Consider the following 13,420-nt stretch of genomic DNA (forward strand, 5'->3'; position numbering starts at 1 on the left):
CCAAATTCCAGAAGACACTGTTTTAACTCCTCAGAATCTCTTTTCATGCTCCACATTATGACGATCCCACAGAGACCCAACAAGTTCCCTCTTTAAAATGTATTCAGCCAAGTAAAAATCTGCCATGCTATATTTTGCCCAAGTAATTCTGATCTTACTCAAGAAACATCAGAAATATATGAAAAGGCCTCAAAAAATGCAATGTGTTAGATAGTTTACAAGTCACTAACAATCGACTGCAATTACACATGCTGAATGTTTTTAAAGGGTCTAACTTGGTGAAAAGATTTCAGATCTCATTAATTTTTGCACTTTATATAAAATATCTCCAAACAGAAGGGCTATGTAAATGTTTATATGCATATGTGCATGTACATGTGAATACATATGAAGATGTGTGCTTACACACCTACTTGCATATACTTGTGCCTGATTCTTTTACTTAGCTATGAAGTTTGTCTCCATTGTCCTGGAATAAATGAAAGAAAATAGTTCAGTATCCATTTGTATTGAATTATTAAATAAAGAACTCTCATATTCATGTATATCTATATTAGGAAAATTTTTCACTGCAATGAAAACACTCTTTGTCCTTTTACACAAAAGATTAAATTTTTCACTAGCAAAAAAATGGATTGCTTCCATAGGTTTGATTTTTTTACATCCTTTATCTGCACTTTGAAAAGTTTCAACCAGAAGAAAAATTAAAATACAGAAAGAGCTTTTATAATCAATAAAATGTCAAATGTTTATTGAAAGCCAATTATGGACGAGATACTCTATTATAGGTCATACACGGGAAAGTGTTTTGGCATCACTTTCTAAAGGAAACTTTATCATATTATTATTTTATAATCTGTGATATATTTGGAGTATGTTAATTTTTATTGTTGATTGGATTAAGAAGCATTTAGTTGATTAGGTGTGCTTTCACTTCTCTGGGTGTACTGTGTGCCAAGTTCTTGAGCATTAGTTTCTGAGAACTATGACCTAATGAAAGGATTAGTGTCTTGATTGATAGAGGTCATTGTTGAGAGGTGGTGAATGGTATGAGGTGTAGACTGTTTGGAAGATAAAGGGCACTGTAGGTTTGTTTGGGGGTGGGAGACTATAAATTGCTGTGAATTTCTCCTCTATTCCCTCTTCTCTGCTTCTTTCCTGCTATGACATGAACTCCTCTGCTGTACCACACCTCCCTTACCATGATAGAATGACATCTTGGGGCAGAGGGGGATGGGGGGGGGAGAGGAAAATCCTTTAAGAATTCCCTTTAGGTTGTTATCAGTTATCTCAATCTCAACTAATTAATATATGAGATGGCTATTTTCTGTTTTTTACCTACAGTCAGATAATTGCATTTTTTCTGTAGCATTTAAACATTTATGATCTATGGAGCTAAATAAACCTTAGTAAGTCACTAATTGCTATCGGCCACCTTAGTTTATAGCTTTATTAAAACCACAGATGAAAGGCATATCATATTATTTAAGTGAGATATTTTTCTTAATTACCAATGGGACACTGAGTTCTGATGTCCCCATGTATGTTAAGATGCCCATTTGGCTTGAAGTCAGCAGCCTGAAGAAGCCTGAGGATTAAGTATAAATGAACACTATCTCCAAAAGCATACTATACTATGTCTAATGTAACTGTTACCATATGCTAATACTAATAATGGATAAAATAAATCAGGGTTCCTAAATAGAACCCAAAAAGAAATTCCCATTATTTTTTCCATCACCTTCTTTTCTATGCTTTCATAATGGTATACTGGAATATATTTTTTATTTTTTATTTTTATTACAATGTATAGAGGGATTACAGTTATATTCTCCAGATATTAGATGCATTACTTCTCACACATTGGTTCCCTGTCTTATGTTTTTGTCCACATTATCCTCCTCCACCCACTCCGAATCATCTTGTCCCTCACCTTTCCCTTTCCTATTTCAAATAAACAAATAAACCTATACAATATGCCTACACTGGAATATTTTAACCTCAAGAGCATCCATATGCTGGAAAGAGTTACACTTGCCAGGTTCTTCATGGGCAATGCTCCAGAGCAATCATCTGTTTCTCATTTTATCTATCAAACATAATTATACTGGAAAATTCGAAATCATTGATTATCACATAGCTATCAAAATGCACCATGGATCTAACAGGCAGGTTAGTAAATGTGGAGTGAATCAAAATTAGTTCTGATATGCAACTCATAGATCTTGCAAAATGTCAGTATACTCTGCCTTCATTATGCCAATCTAGTTTCGCTATGTAAGTATCTTTGTTTGATATCACAGATCATAAAAAAGACAAAAGGCACATGAAGGAAAACCTTGGGATTCTTTTTATAGGGATGTAATACATACATACAAATTACATATTCCAGTGAATTCACAAATGTCTGTTGTCTATCCCTTTGAGGCCTTTTAAGCAGGGCAATAAGAGCCTCTGTGACCACACAACACTTTTGGGGACTTCTGAATTTTCTACCCCTCAAGTGAGCATAATTAAATTATGATATCATATCACATCCTCCTGGGTCAGCAGAGAATCTCAACTCCAGGTTAGGATGCAGGTAGTAAAGATTTAGTTGCTCCAGACTTATTGATAATTCTTCATGTAACTAATCCTTTGTAAATGTGTGTTAAGAAATAGGTAGCAGACAGCTAGAGCCCAGGGCTTACTGATATTCATCTTGAAATCAATGTGGGTGATATAGGATTTTATAACATATTCTTCCCAGTTATTTTTCTTTTCTTCCCCTCCCCCACCACCATGGCTTATGCCTTTTGTCACTGGTTTTGTTTTGTTTTGTTTTTTTATTTCTGTACCTTTGCAGAAAGGAAGGTGAATCACAGAAACAGGACAAAGAATGAGCCAATGCAACAGTGATGCTCACCAGATACTATGATGGAAATAAAATTTACAACTTAGGGGAGGGGGAATGGGGAGGAAGTGGGAAAAAATAAGGGAAGGATGATTCTAGTCAAATAGAAATGTACTCATTATGTTACTTATTTAACTGTAACAATGTTGCATATCACCTTTAAAATAAAAAGGCATTTTAATAAAAGTTTTTAGGAGCTATTTTCTGTAAGCCTGTTACAAAATAAATGAATTTTCTGTTCATTTAAACTCTCTAACTACTGGACAATGACCTAGGGTTGATTTTCTTGGGTCACAAGATCATTTCTCTTCTTTTGCACTTTGGAGTATTGCCAGGATAAAAGCAGAGAAATGTACTCCTGCAAGTGGGAAAAAAATTCTTTGCTGGACCTTTTCACCTGCAAAGAGCTTATAATATGTGATGTGTGTGTGTGTGTGTGTGTGTGTGTGTGTGTGTGTGTGTGTGTGTGTGTGTGTGTGTAGCTACCAAATAGCTGAGAAATATTTCTGTGAGATCAATCTTGGACATTCTTTATTTTCAGAGCATCCACTGACCAATGTAAATTCAAAGTGAAACAACTTGTTCCATAGATATAGAAGAAATTCTCATTTTATTTTATAGATAAATCTCAGGATTAATTAGCACTTTATCCTATCAACAATTTAGAAAAACATTCCTTATTTTTAATAATGTTAAAATTTTGCTAAAAGGCTATGTTATGACAAATGAAATAAAGCATCAGGACTGATTTGTATAACATGCTTTTTAATCAAACTGATACAACACATAACTTCAACATGGAACTTAAATAAACTAATACAAAATGGGTGGAATTTTACAGTCTTTATTTCTTTTATTTTTTAAAAAGTTTTGTGGAGCTTGAACTTGGTGCCTATGTTCTTTGGCTAAAAGATAGTACTTTACCACTTTGAGCCACAGCCCCACTTCTTGTTTTCTGGTGGTTCATTGGAGATAAGAGTGTCATGGACTTTCCTACCCAGGTTGGCTTTGAACTGCAATCCTCATATCTCAGCCTCCTGAGTAGCTAGAATTACAGACATACAGGCATGAACCACTGGTAACTGGCTGGAATTTTATATTCTTTCTTTTAAAAAATAGGTGCTTTCAAGAAAGCACCTATTTACAGAGATAAATGTTAAGTATATTAAAATATTAAACAGATATTCAAATAATAATTGATTTCCTATATTATAAATTAGAAATCTAAGAAGCTGACACATTTTAACTTGTAATCTTCTAGTCCATTTTAATACAAGTTTATAATTATTTAAACCATGTTTAAGATAACCATCATTGGTTGATGATTTATTATTCCAAAACCATTTTAGAGGATCCTTGAATTTGTTAATTACCCAGTATAATATTGCTCGCGAATGAGGCATTTCTTTTGAATTCTAGAAATTAAAAAAGCAATTTGTGACAGTATGTACAAATCAATCATGAGGAAACATTAAAAATATCTGTTTCACGTCTGAAAATTTCAAAAACAAATGTTTAGCTGTGTATTCTATACTATCTTCCCTATATTTATATGTTGGTAATGTAATTTCTTTACAAAAGGAAACTTATTTTTGTCATTTCTAATCTAAGTTTGTAGGAAATGAGCAAGATGAATGGCCCAGGGCTGTCTCACATAGTTAAAGTTAACTCTAATCTGCATGTGAATTCAGGTGCACTTGGTCCTTTCCTAGTTCCTTCTTTTTTTGTTTCTCATGTTACCTTTTTCTTCCTCCTTTTCATATTCTTCTCCTCTTGGAGCCATATCAGTTCTCAGGTATTCGCCTAGTAGATACTTTTATTATTTGGTAAAAAGTTCAAAGAAATTTTCAAAACTTCCATACTTGGAAATTATTATTCTATCCAATTCTGTTGTTATTAAAAAAAAACATAAAAGCAGAATTGCCTGAGAGAAAACATTCTTTTCTACTGAATAGATTATCTTCAGTAGTTCTCTATAATAATGTGTGATGTTATAATCAAGAAATATGAACTATAAACAAAAGTGACAGTTTTTAATTATTCTATTAACTACAATGCTAAGAAGTGTAAGATTTTCAAAATGTAAAAAATTACCTGTTATCACATAAGAAATTCTCTGTTCCCATGTATTTAATAAACTGAAATAGTTTGTTGGATTGTTGTCAATGGCGAACTGATTTTATCTGCTCTATAATACCCTGTTCATGACCATTTATTAAGTGCCCACTTCCCACAGATCAGAATTCATTTCAACTGCCTTATTCCTTACAACAAAACATATCTCATAATCACTTAGCTTCTAGCAGACATTAAAATTGACTTGCTGACTCCAGGGTGTGTTAGCATGCTATCAAAAACAAAGTCAGTCTTTAATTTTCTTCATGTTAAATGACTTTCGCAACTCATTTTACTCATGAGGATTTATATTCAATAAAACATCTTTTAAAAATCTGTAGCACACTGTTATATATGGATTATTTCCTTTGATTAAAATTTATTTGCTGTCTGGAATGCTTTTGTTCTCATAAGAAGTTTAATAGCTATCACTCTAATCAAATTCACTAGAGCATATATGCTATAGGCAATTATAACTGGAAAGAGCTATTTAATCTTCAAGGTACAAGTTGAAATTAAACCCTTGGCTTTAAACGGTAGAGAAAATTCTCCTTAAATACGTATCTGTCAGCTAACAGTAACTCAGAATAAAACATGAGGAAATGTGAGGAAAGTACCATAGTAAAGCAGATTGAAAAGTGTACAGGGGAGAATTAGCTATGTCCCTCTGTAACTGTACTGTCACCCTTATCATGGAAATATTAAATTCATGATCTTTCAAGTCTTTTGATGAGCAGTATCCTGAACATGATGTGGCAGAAAAGTGGAGACCGGCAGCACCTCCTGAAGCTGTAAAACCAAAGACAGACAGGCAAAATACATTCAGATTGAGAACAGATGTTCTGTTTCTCATTTGAAAGCCTGTCCAAACATTCAATTGTCCCACAATACAAAAAAAGATGTAAAGAAAACAGTATGCTTCAAAACTGAAGTATTACTAAATCTATTCAAGATGAGAAATGAGTAAGAAGACAGTAAAATAATAGCACAGGAAATTTTTTGAGGATTTATTAAAGGGAAATATAAAACATTAGCATGCATCATATATGTGTATATAGAATATATTATATAACATAGTAGGTATTACTAGAGTTTAAACTCATGGTCTTGAGCTCACTCACCTGAAACTCTGCTGATTAAGTCATACCACCAGGCCTAACATTCGTTGGTTATTTGGCAGGTAGTGTTTCATAGAAATGTTCTGCTTGGGCTGGATTTAAACCTCAGCTCTCTGGACTTCATTCTCCTGAGTAGCTAAAATTATAGATGTGAGACACCGCCAAGTGTTCACCTAGAAAAGCATAATTTTGTAATTATAATCATTGGCCCACATTAATTACCAAAATAGTAGGATTTGCTATGATATATTATGTATGTATACATCACATATTAAACATGTCCATCAACCGCTCTTCTCCTTTTTCTTAAAATGGATCCCCTTCATCTCTCTTCATCATTCCTCTTCTACATCTTACAATTTCAGTAGGTTGCCTTGTTCTATTCTCCTATATGCATGTAAAATACTTCAGCTATAGTCATCCTCATTAGCCTTCTATAAAGAAGTTCTTCTTACCTGCTTTCCCACTCCTCCATTCTTTTCCACCTCATATCCTCAAAAATATTCATCCCAATTCCTCTTCTCCCCAACCCCCTTTTATTTTTCTTCTGGTGCCAGTCCTAGGGCTTGAACTCAGGCTTGAGAGAAGTCCCTCCTGTTTTCTGTTTTGCTTTGTTTTTTTAAACTCAAGACAATGCTCTACCACTTCAGCTATAGCTCTATTTCAAACATTTTGGTGACTAATTGGAGATAAGAGATTCACAACAATTCTTGACCAAAATGGTTTTGAACCTTGATACTTAGATAAACAGCCTCCTTAAAGCTAAGAATACAGACTCCCTGCTTTCAATCTTCTATTTTAATGGAGTCTTGTTTTGGTTTAGTTGCCACATATGAAAAGGAAATATGATACATACCCATCTATTCTAACTTGTGTCATCTTGTTCTCTACTTCCATTTATTTTCCTGTAATGAGAAGATTTTGGTTTTCATGGTTGAATAATACTTGTATATGTATGATATGTTTTTCTTATCAATTTTTCTGTGGACTGGGTCATATGCTGATTCCATATCTTAGCAAAAGACCAACTTTCAATTTTAGGAGATCGTAGTGAATATTTTCATTTCCTTCTACTATACTCATATGTGACAGTACCTTATTTATAAAGATCATTAATGTTAAGATTTAGTGTGTGCAAAACTTGTTTCTTTTGTCATTTGTTTTTTGTTTGTTTGTTTTGTTGTTGTGGGCTTTTTTGGCAGGAGGCTATTATCATTGTTGCCCTAGTGAGCATGTTGCATATGCACTTAATTTTGGATTTTTATTTAAACATATTTGTCTCATGTATTCTATTTCATAATTTGCTTACAGCTTTTTTTGTCCTTTCAAAATACTGCTTGTTTTGTTTATGATGACTATCTTTGCTCATTCTGTGCTTCTACCAGAATAACTGACTGAGACTGTATAAACTATAGCAGTGGAAGTGTGTTACTTATAGTTCTGGTGAATAGAATGTAGGAGAACCAGAAGTCAGCTTGTGAAAGGACAGACTGCAAGGCAGTAAAAAGATCTAACTCCTCCTTTTATAATTCTCTGCTCTCCCTGGGTTAATATATTCACTTGGCCCTCAGACCTTGTCACCTCTCATTAGGAGCTACCTCTTAACACTGTTGCATTGGGATTAAGTTCCTAATACATGCATTTCAAGGGGCTCATTCAAACCAAAGTAGAGGTTTTCAGCCATTTTGTAGCTGACTACAATTTTATCGAATAGATCAAATCTGAACTTGCTATTGTCCTTAGAGTATTTCATTATCCTTTCAACTTAAAAATATGCTTTGTGTTCTTTCACAGCAGTTTTATGGGCTGAGAGTCAAGGCCTATGGTAATGAATGTCTTTTTCAGCTTAAATCAGAACAGGAAAGAGGTAGATATGATGAATAGTCCAGCAATACCACACTACACAGAGTAGTCTTTAGCCTCATATGGTCAGCAAATAAAGTTTTATAACTTTAATTACTTTCTTGTTGTTACGAACATAGGTCAGTGGGATGGGAATTTGCCTTGGTCGCAGGGTGCTTGTGTAGCCTATCTTTCAAGAAGCTCTGAGTTCAGTTCCTTAGTATCACATACACAGAAAAAGATGGAAGTGGTGGTGAGGTTCAAGTGGTAGAGTTCTTGCCTTAAGAAAGCTCAAAGAAAGTGCTCCTGCCCTGACAAAAAAAGAAAAGAAAAGAAAAGAAAAAAAATTGAAAATAATACATCTAATAAGATCTACACTCTAGTCTTCTATTTATTTTAACTCTCGATAAATCATGAAACTTCCTTTGCACTTTACATCATTTACAAAACCTGAAAGCTATATGAGAAAATGATATTTTTCTAGAATTTATTTAAATATTAAAATTAGGTGATGATCATCTATATTATCTCATATTGTTATAGTATTTTACCTCAGAAATATTGTAGCTATGCTTATTTGGTTGTTTGAAATAGGATAGGAAAGGGGGAATACAAGATGAGGGGAGGGAGAGAGAAATGAGAACCAAGACCTGAGAAAGGGTATCAAATTTTGTGAAGGAATGCACTTTCTGTCTGGTGCATATAATGTAATATTTCTATTAACTACAATAAAAAATATATGACAAAGAAAGCTCCACCTTAAAATAAACATAAAGTTAAAAAATCAGCTAAATGAAAAAGTTTACATTTGATGCCACTTAAAAGTTTGTATTTTTAGAGAAAATAAATTAGAAACTTAAACCTTTTTGAATGATAATATTTGTGTGTGAGAAGTTCTCTGTGTATTTCAGCATTCGTGGAAATATTCTTAAATTTTAAAATCAGTCTCTTCTACTCAAATTTATCTTTCTTCTGTATACACTGATATTCTTACTTAAGTCTTCCTCCTTGACAGAGTTGCCCACTGTGTCAAAGGCAATGAAGTATAGAAAAATGAGCGAATACTTTTTTCTTATATTTTATTATAATTAATAGAAGGGTTACATGATATTTGCCAGATAGAAGGTGCATTAATTCACATACATTGATACCCTTTCACATGTCTTGGTCCTTATTTCCCTCCCCCCCACCCCCACCCCCACCCATCATCTTGTTTTCCCCCCTTCCCTATCCAATTTCAAATTACCAAATACAAATATATCCGATATATCAGGTAACAAAGTGAGATACTGTAACAATATGATATAACCAAGGGACAGCAAAAGAGATTTCATATGAAACTGAAGAACGAATACTTTTGAACACTGGTGGCTTACACCTGTAATCATAGCTACTCAGGAGCCTGAGATCTGAGGATCAAGATTCAGATCTATTCTAGGCATATAAATTGACTAGACTCTTATCTCCAATCAACCACCAAAACCCCCAAAATGGACCTGTGGCTCAATGGTAGATAGACCGATAGAGTTGACCAAAATAGCCCAGAGACAGCACCCAGTCTCAGAAATAAAACCCCAGAAGCAGCACAGATAGACAGTCACATACACACACACACACACACACACACACAGACACACACACGCAGAGAAATATACACATACAAACACACACATATGGAGTAAGTACTATACAAACAGCAACACAACATGCAAAACACAACAGAAATATTTACCATTGTAATTAAAATTCCTAAGCATTATTCTCCAAATGGCTGATCTCATAGCCCAGAAATCTGACAGTACAGTTCCTGTCAATCTGATATTCTTCCTCTATTGCTTCCATGCCATTATTCTCCTTTGAAGGTCTGCTTCCCTGAGAAAATGCAGTTAGAGAGTATTACAGTAGAAACACAATAGAAGAGTGCTTCCTTTGGCAATCCATTCTAGAAAAAAAAAATTATCCATTTACCTTAGGTGTACTTTCTGAACCCTTAAAAGCCAGTTTTCTTTTTCATGGCTTGTCTTCCACTAATTGCTATTTAAAAATATCATTCTCTACTTTTATTGCGTCCTATTTATTGCTTACTCTTTCATTTCCATAGGTTTCTAGCATGCCATAACTTTTCTTTAATGTGTTAACAAAAATTGTAGCATGATTTTATTTTCTCAGTCATCTATTTTTCATCTTCGCTTCACAAAAAATAGTGTTTTCACAAGTTGCTTAGTTTACTTAGTCAATTCTTTTTATCCAGTTCTCTATTGAGCTACTTCGATCATGATGTCTTTTCTGCTTCTCCACTAAAAATTCTACTTATCAAGATCAGTAATGAGCCAGATATGTTTAAATCTAATAGTCAATGTTTATTTCACATTTTATTTGAAATCTCATCAATGTTTGTCACAGATGATCACTCTCTGCTTTGGAATAATTTCTGCGCTTGAGTCTGGGAGTGCACTTACTCCTGATTCTGTCATACTACCAGAAATCCTCCAACGCCCAGAGGATCCTTTCTGTATATTCCTGTTCTGTACTTCAGGGAGCACCTGCCATTTCTTCTTCATGCACTCAGACTTATCTGTGTTAATCTTTATAACAACTCTTCTTTTGTACCTTGAAATAACCACTTACTATCTGATGATTAGTTTTTTTCATATATTTTTATTGTAATTAATAGAAGGGTTACATGATATTTGCCAGATAGAAGGTACATTAATTCACATACATTCATACCCTTTCACACGTCTGATTAGTTTTTGATTATATCTTTTACTTAAACTGCTCCTTTCAACTTGAGACTACTATCTATGATCATCTAACCAATGGTTTGGGATAGTTAAGTGAAAGTTCTCTTTCAGTGTGTGTGTGTGTGTGTGTGTGTGTGTGTGTGTGTGTGTGTGTGTGATATTACACTTAGTCATGAACTCAGGACATTGATCATGGCTTTTTCTTCATGTACTGAAACTTTACCATTTGAGACATACCTCAACTTCTAGCTTTTGTGCTAGTTATTTGGAGATGAGTCTCATGGATTTATCTTCCTAGGCTAGCTCCTAAAATTCTTTCTTAGATCTTAGTTTCCTAAGTATCTAAATTTATAGACTTAAAAATGCTTAACACTTTAAAATCAGTTTTTAACTCTCCTGATAAATAAAACTAATTCTGTGTGTCATAGTTGAACCAAATATCCATGATTCTTTTTTCATAATACCATAAACCACATAAATTTGCAAATTATTATAACACCTATATTATGAATTAAGATTCCCACTGCTACCACTCTGACATATAACTCTTTATTGAAGAATCATTTTATTGTCTACAGTGTTCTGGTAAGTTCTTTAATAGTACATGTATTTTGTTATTATTCCCACAATAGTTCATGATATTTTTCTTTTAGAATTCTTTTTTATATATTTTTATTGTAATTGATAGATGGGTTACATTACATTCACCAGATAGAAGGTACATTACTTCACAAACACTGATACCCCTTCTCATGTCTTAGTCCCCATTTCCCTCCCCCCACCCCATCTCTCATCTTGTTTCCCCCCCTTCTCCATCCCATTTCAAATAACCAAATAAGCATATATACAATATTTCAAAGGTAAAATACTGTAACAATATGAGATAACCAAGGGACAGAAAAAGAGATGAGAGATAACATAGTACATTAAGGACAACAATCACTTATTATATAGCTTTTGTTTCTATATCCTAGAGGTCCTTTCATTTAGTGTCATACTGTATGGCCTTATGCATCTAGGTTTTGCTCTAGTGTAAATCTCTGCTAGGAGAGCCCAAGGTTTCTACTGATTATGACAAATGAGGGAAACCATTGAGCCTATGTTCCTTTGAGTCTGGCTTACTTCACTTAATATGATTTTTTCTACGTCTTTCCATTTCTTTCTTTCTTTTTTTTTTTTTTTTTTTTTTTTTTTTTTTTTTTGCCGGTCCTGGGCTTGAGCTCAGGGCCTGAGCACTGTCCTTGGACTTTCTCAAGGCTAGAGCTCTACCACTTGAGCCTCAGCACCACTTCCGACTTTTTTCTATGTATGTGGTACCGAGGAATTGAACCTGGGTCTTCATGCATGCTAGGCAAGCACTTTAACCACTAGGCCAAACTCCCGGCCCCACGTCTTTCCATTTCTTTACAAATGGGGGGATGTCATTCTTTAAATAAGTGAATTGCTTACACTTAAATTTCAATTCCCTTGAAAATCTAATAGCTCTTCATTTCATTAAGATTAAAAGCTAAACTCCTTCATATGGTGTAACATTTACTGACTTTGTTTCTTCCTTAAGTTTCTGACCCTTTTCTGATTCCCTTCTCTTCTCTCCCAATCTGTTTGTTGCACTGGGAATCAAATCTACAGGTTTTTATATGAAAAGTCTGCTACTCCCAGGTTACATACCCAACCTTATTTGACTTTATACCATACTCTTATTTTACTTTACTTTTAGATGATAAGCATGCAAATTGAACCTCTAGGTTTTAAAATGACATGATTATTGACTAAACTTCATGTATCTAGTAAATTTCTTCAATACCGAGATAGCTTGCCTCACCTTATTCCCTGTCAAATATAACATTGTTGGCAAACAAGAATGTTATTGAAGGAAGTACAAGAATAATCCTTGACTATTTCTTCTTACTTTGTTTTTGCAAGACCTGGGGCTTGAGCTTAGGGCCTGAGAACTGTCCTTGGGCTTTCCTCAAACCAGCTCTTTACCATTTGAGCCACAGTACCACGTCTGGCTTTTTTTTCTATATATGTGGTACCGAGGAATCAAACATTGGTCTTCTTGCATGCTAGGCAAGCACTCTATCAATAGGGCAAACTCTTGGCCCTCTTCTTAGTTTTTAACTTTATTTCTTATAACAGCATTTCATCAAGGAAGTGAAATGATTCATGTGGCAAATATGGATCTTAATGACATGAATAATTAAACTAATTCTCGTTTTTTACTGTGTAATTTGATCTCAGCTCAATTTCTTATAAGATTACTATGAGACAGCTTCAAAACACTTCCTTTCTTATTAAGTGAGCTTCCCGACAGGTATAGGTGACTTTATTTTAATTGGATCAAAAGTTCCTTAAAACAAAACCACATTTTTAGCCTAAACTTGATGCAGAAATCACAAAATATATAAAAAAATTCTCAAGAGAAATGAAAATAATATGTAGCAATGGATAATCTTCATAGTTCTATAGTGAATACAGAAATCTAACATTACTTACAATAAAACCTACTAGATAATGTCATTTGCAGTAAATAACAGCTTACAATCTATAGATTAAATGATAAAGACAAATATTTTCATATAACTTTAGTCTTTGGGGCCCGGAGTTTGGCCTAGTGGTTAAAGTGCTTGCCTAGCATGCACGAAGAACCGGGTTCAATTCCTTGGTACCACATATATAGAAAAAGCCAGAAGTGGTGCTGAGGCTCA

At 34.0% G+C, this 13,420-nt stretch overlaps 1 protein-coding gene and 1 long non-coding RNA gene across 2 annotated transcripts in view; one reads left to right on the top strand and one right to left on the bottom strand.

Annotated features, from left to right (window-relative positions):
* Positions 1-13,420, top strand: part of Lrp1b (LDL receptor related protein 1B) — a 1,652,823-nt gene that overhangs the window by 927,078 nt on the left and 712,325 nt on the right. The window lies entirely within an intron of this gene.
* LOC150056422 (uncharacterized) overlaps positions 9,708-13,420 on the bottom strand; it is a 131,484-nt gene continuing 127,771 nt past the window's right edge. Inside the window, exon 3 of the long non-coding RNA XR_016537263.1 lies at positions 9,708-9,840. This is a non-coding gene — a long non-coding RNA (uncharacterized LOC150056422). The remainder of the gene's footprint in view (positions 9,841-13,420) is intronic.

This window comes from Megascapheus bottae, chromosome 12 (assembly GCF_031878675.1).
Source record: "Megascapheus bottae isolate mThoBot1 chromosome 12, mThoBot2.hap1, whole genome shotgun sequence".
In the NCBI taxonomy this organism is placed as follows: Eukaryota; Metazoa; Chordata; class Mammalia; order Rodentia; family Geomyidae; genus Megascapheus; species Megascapheus bottae.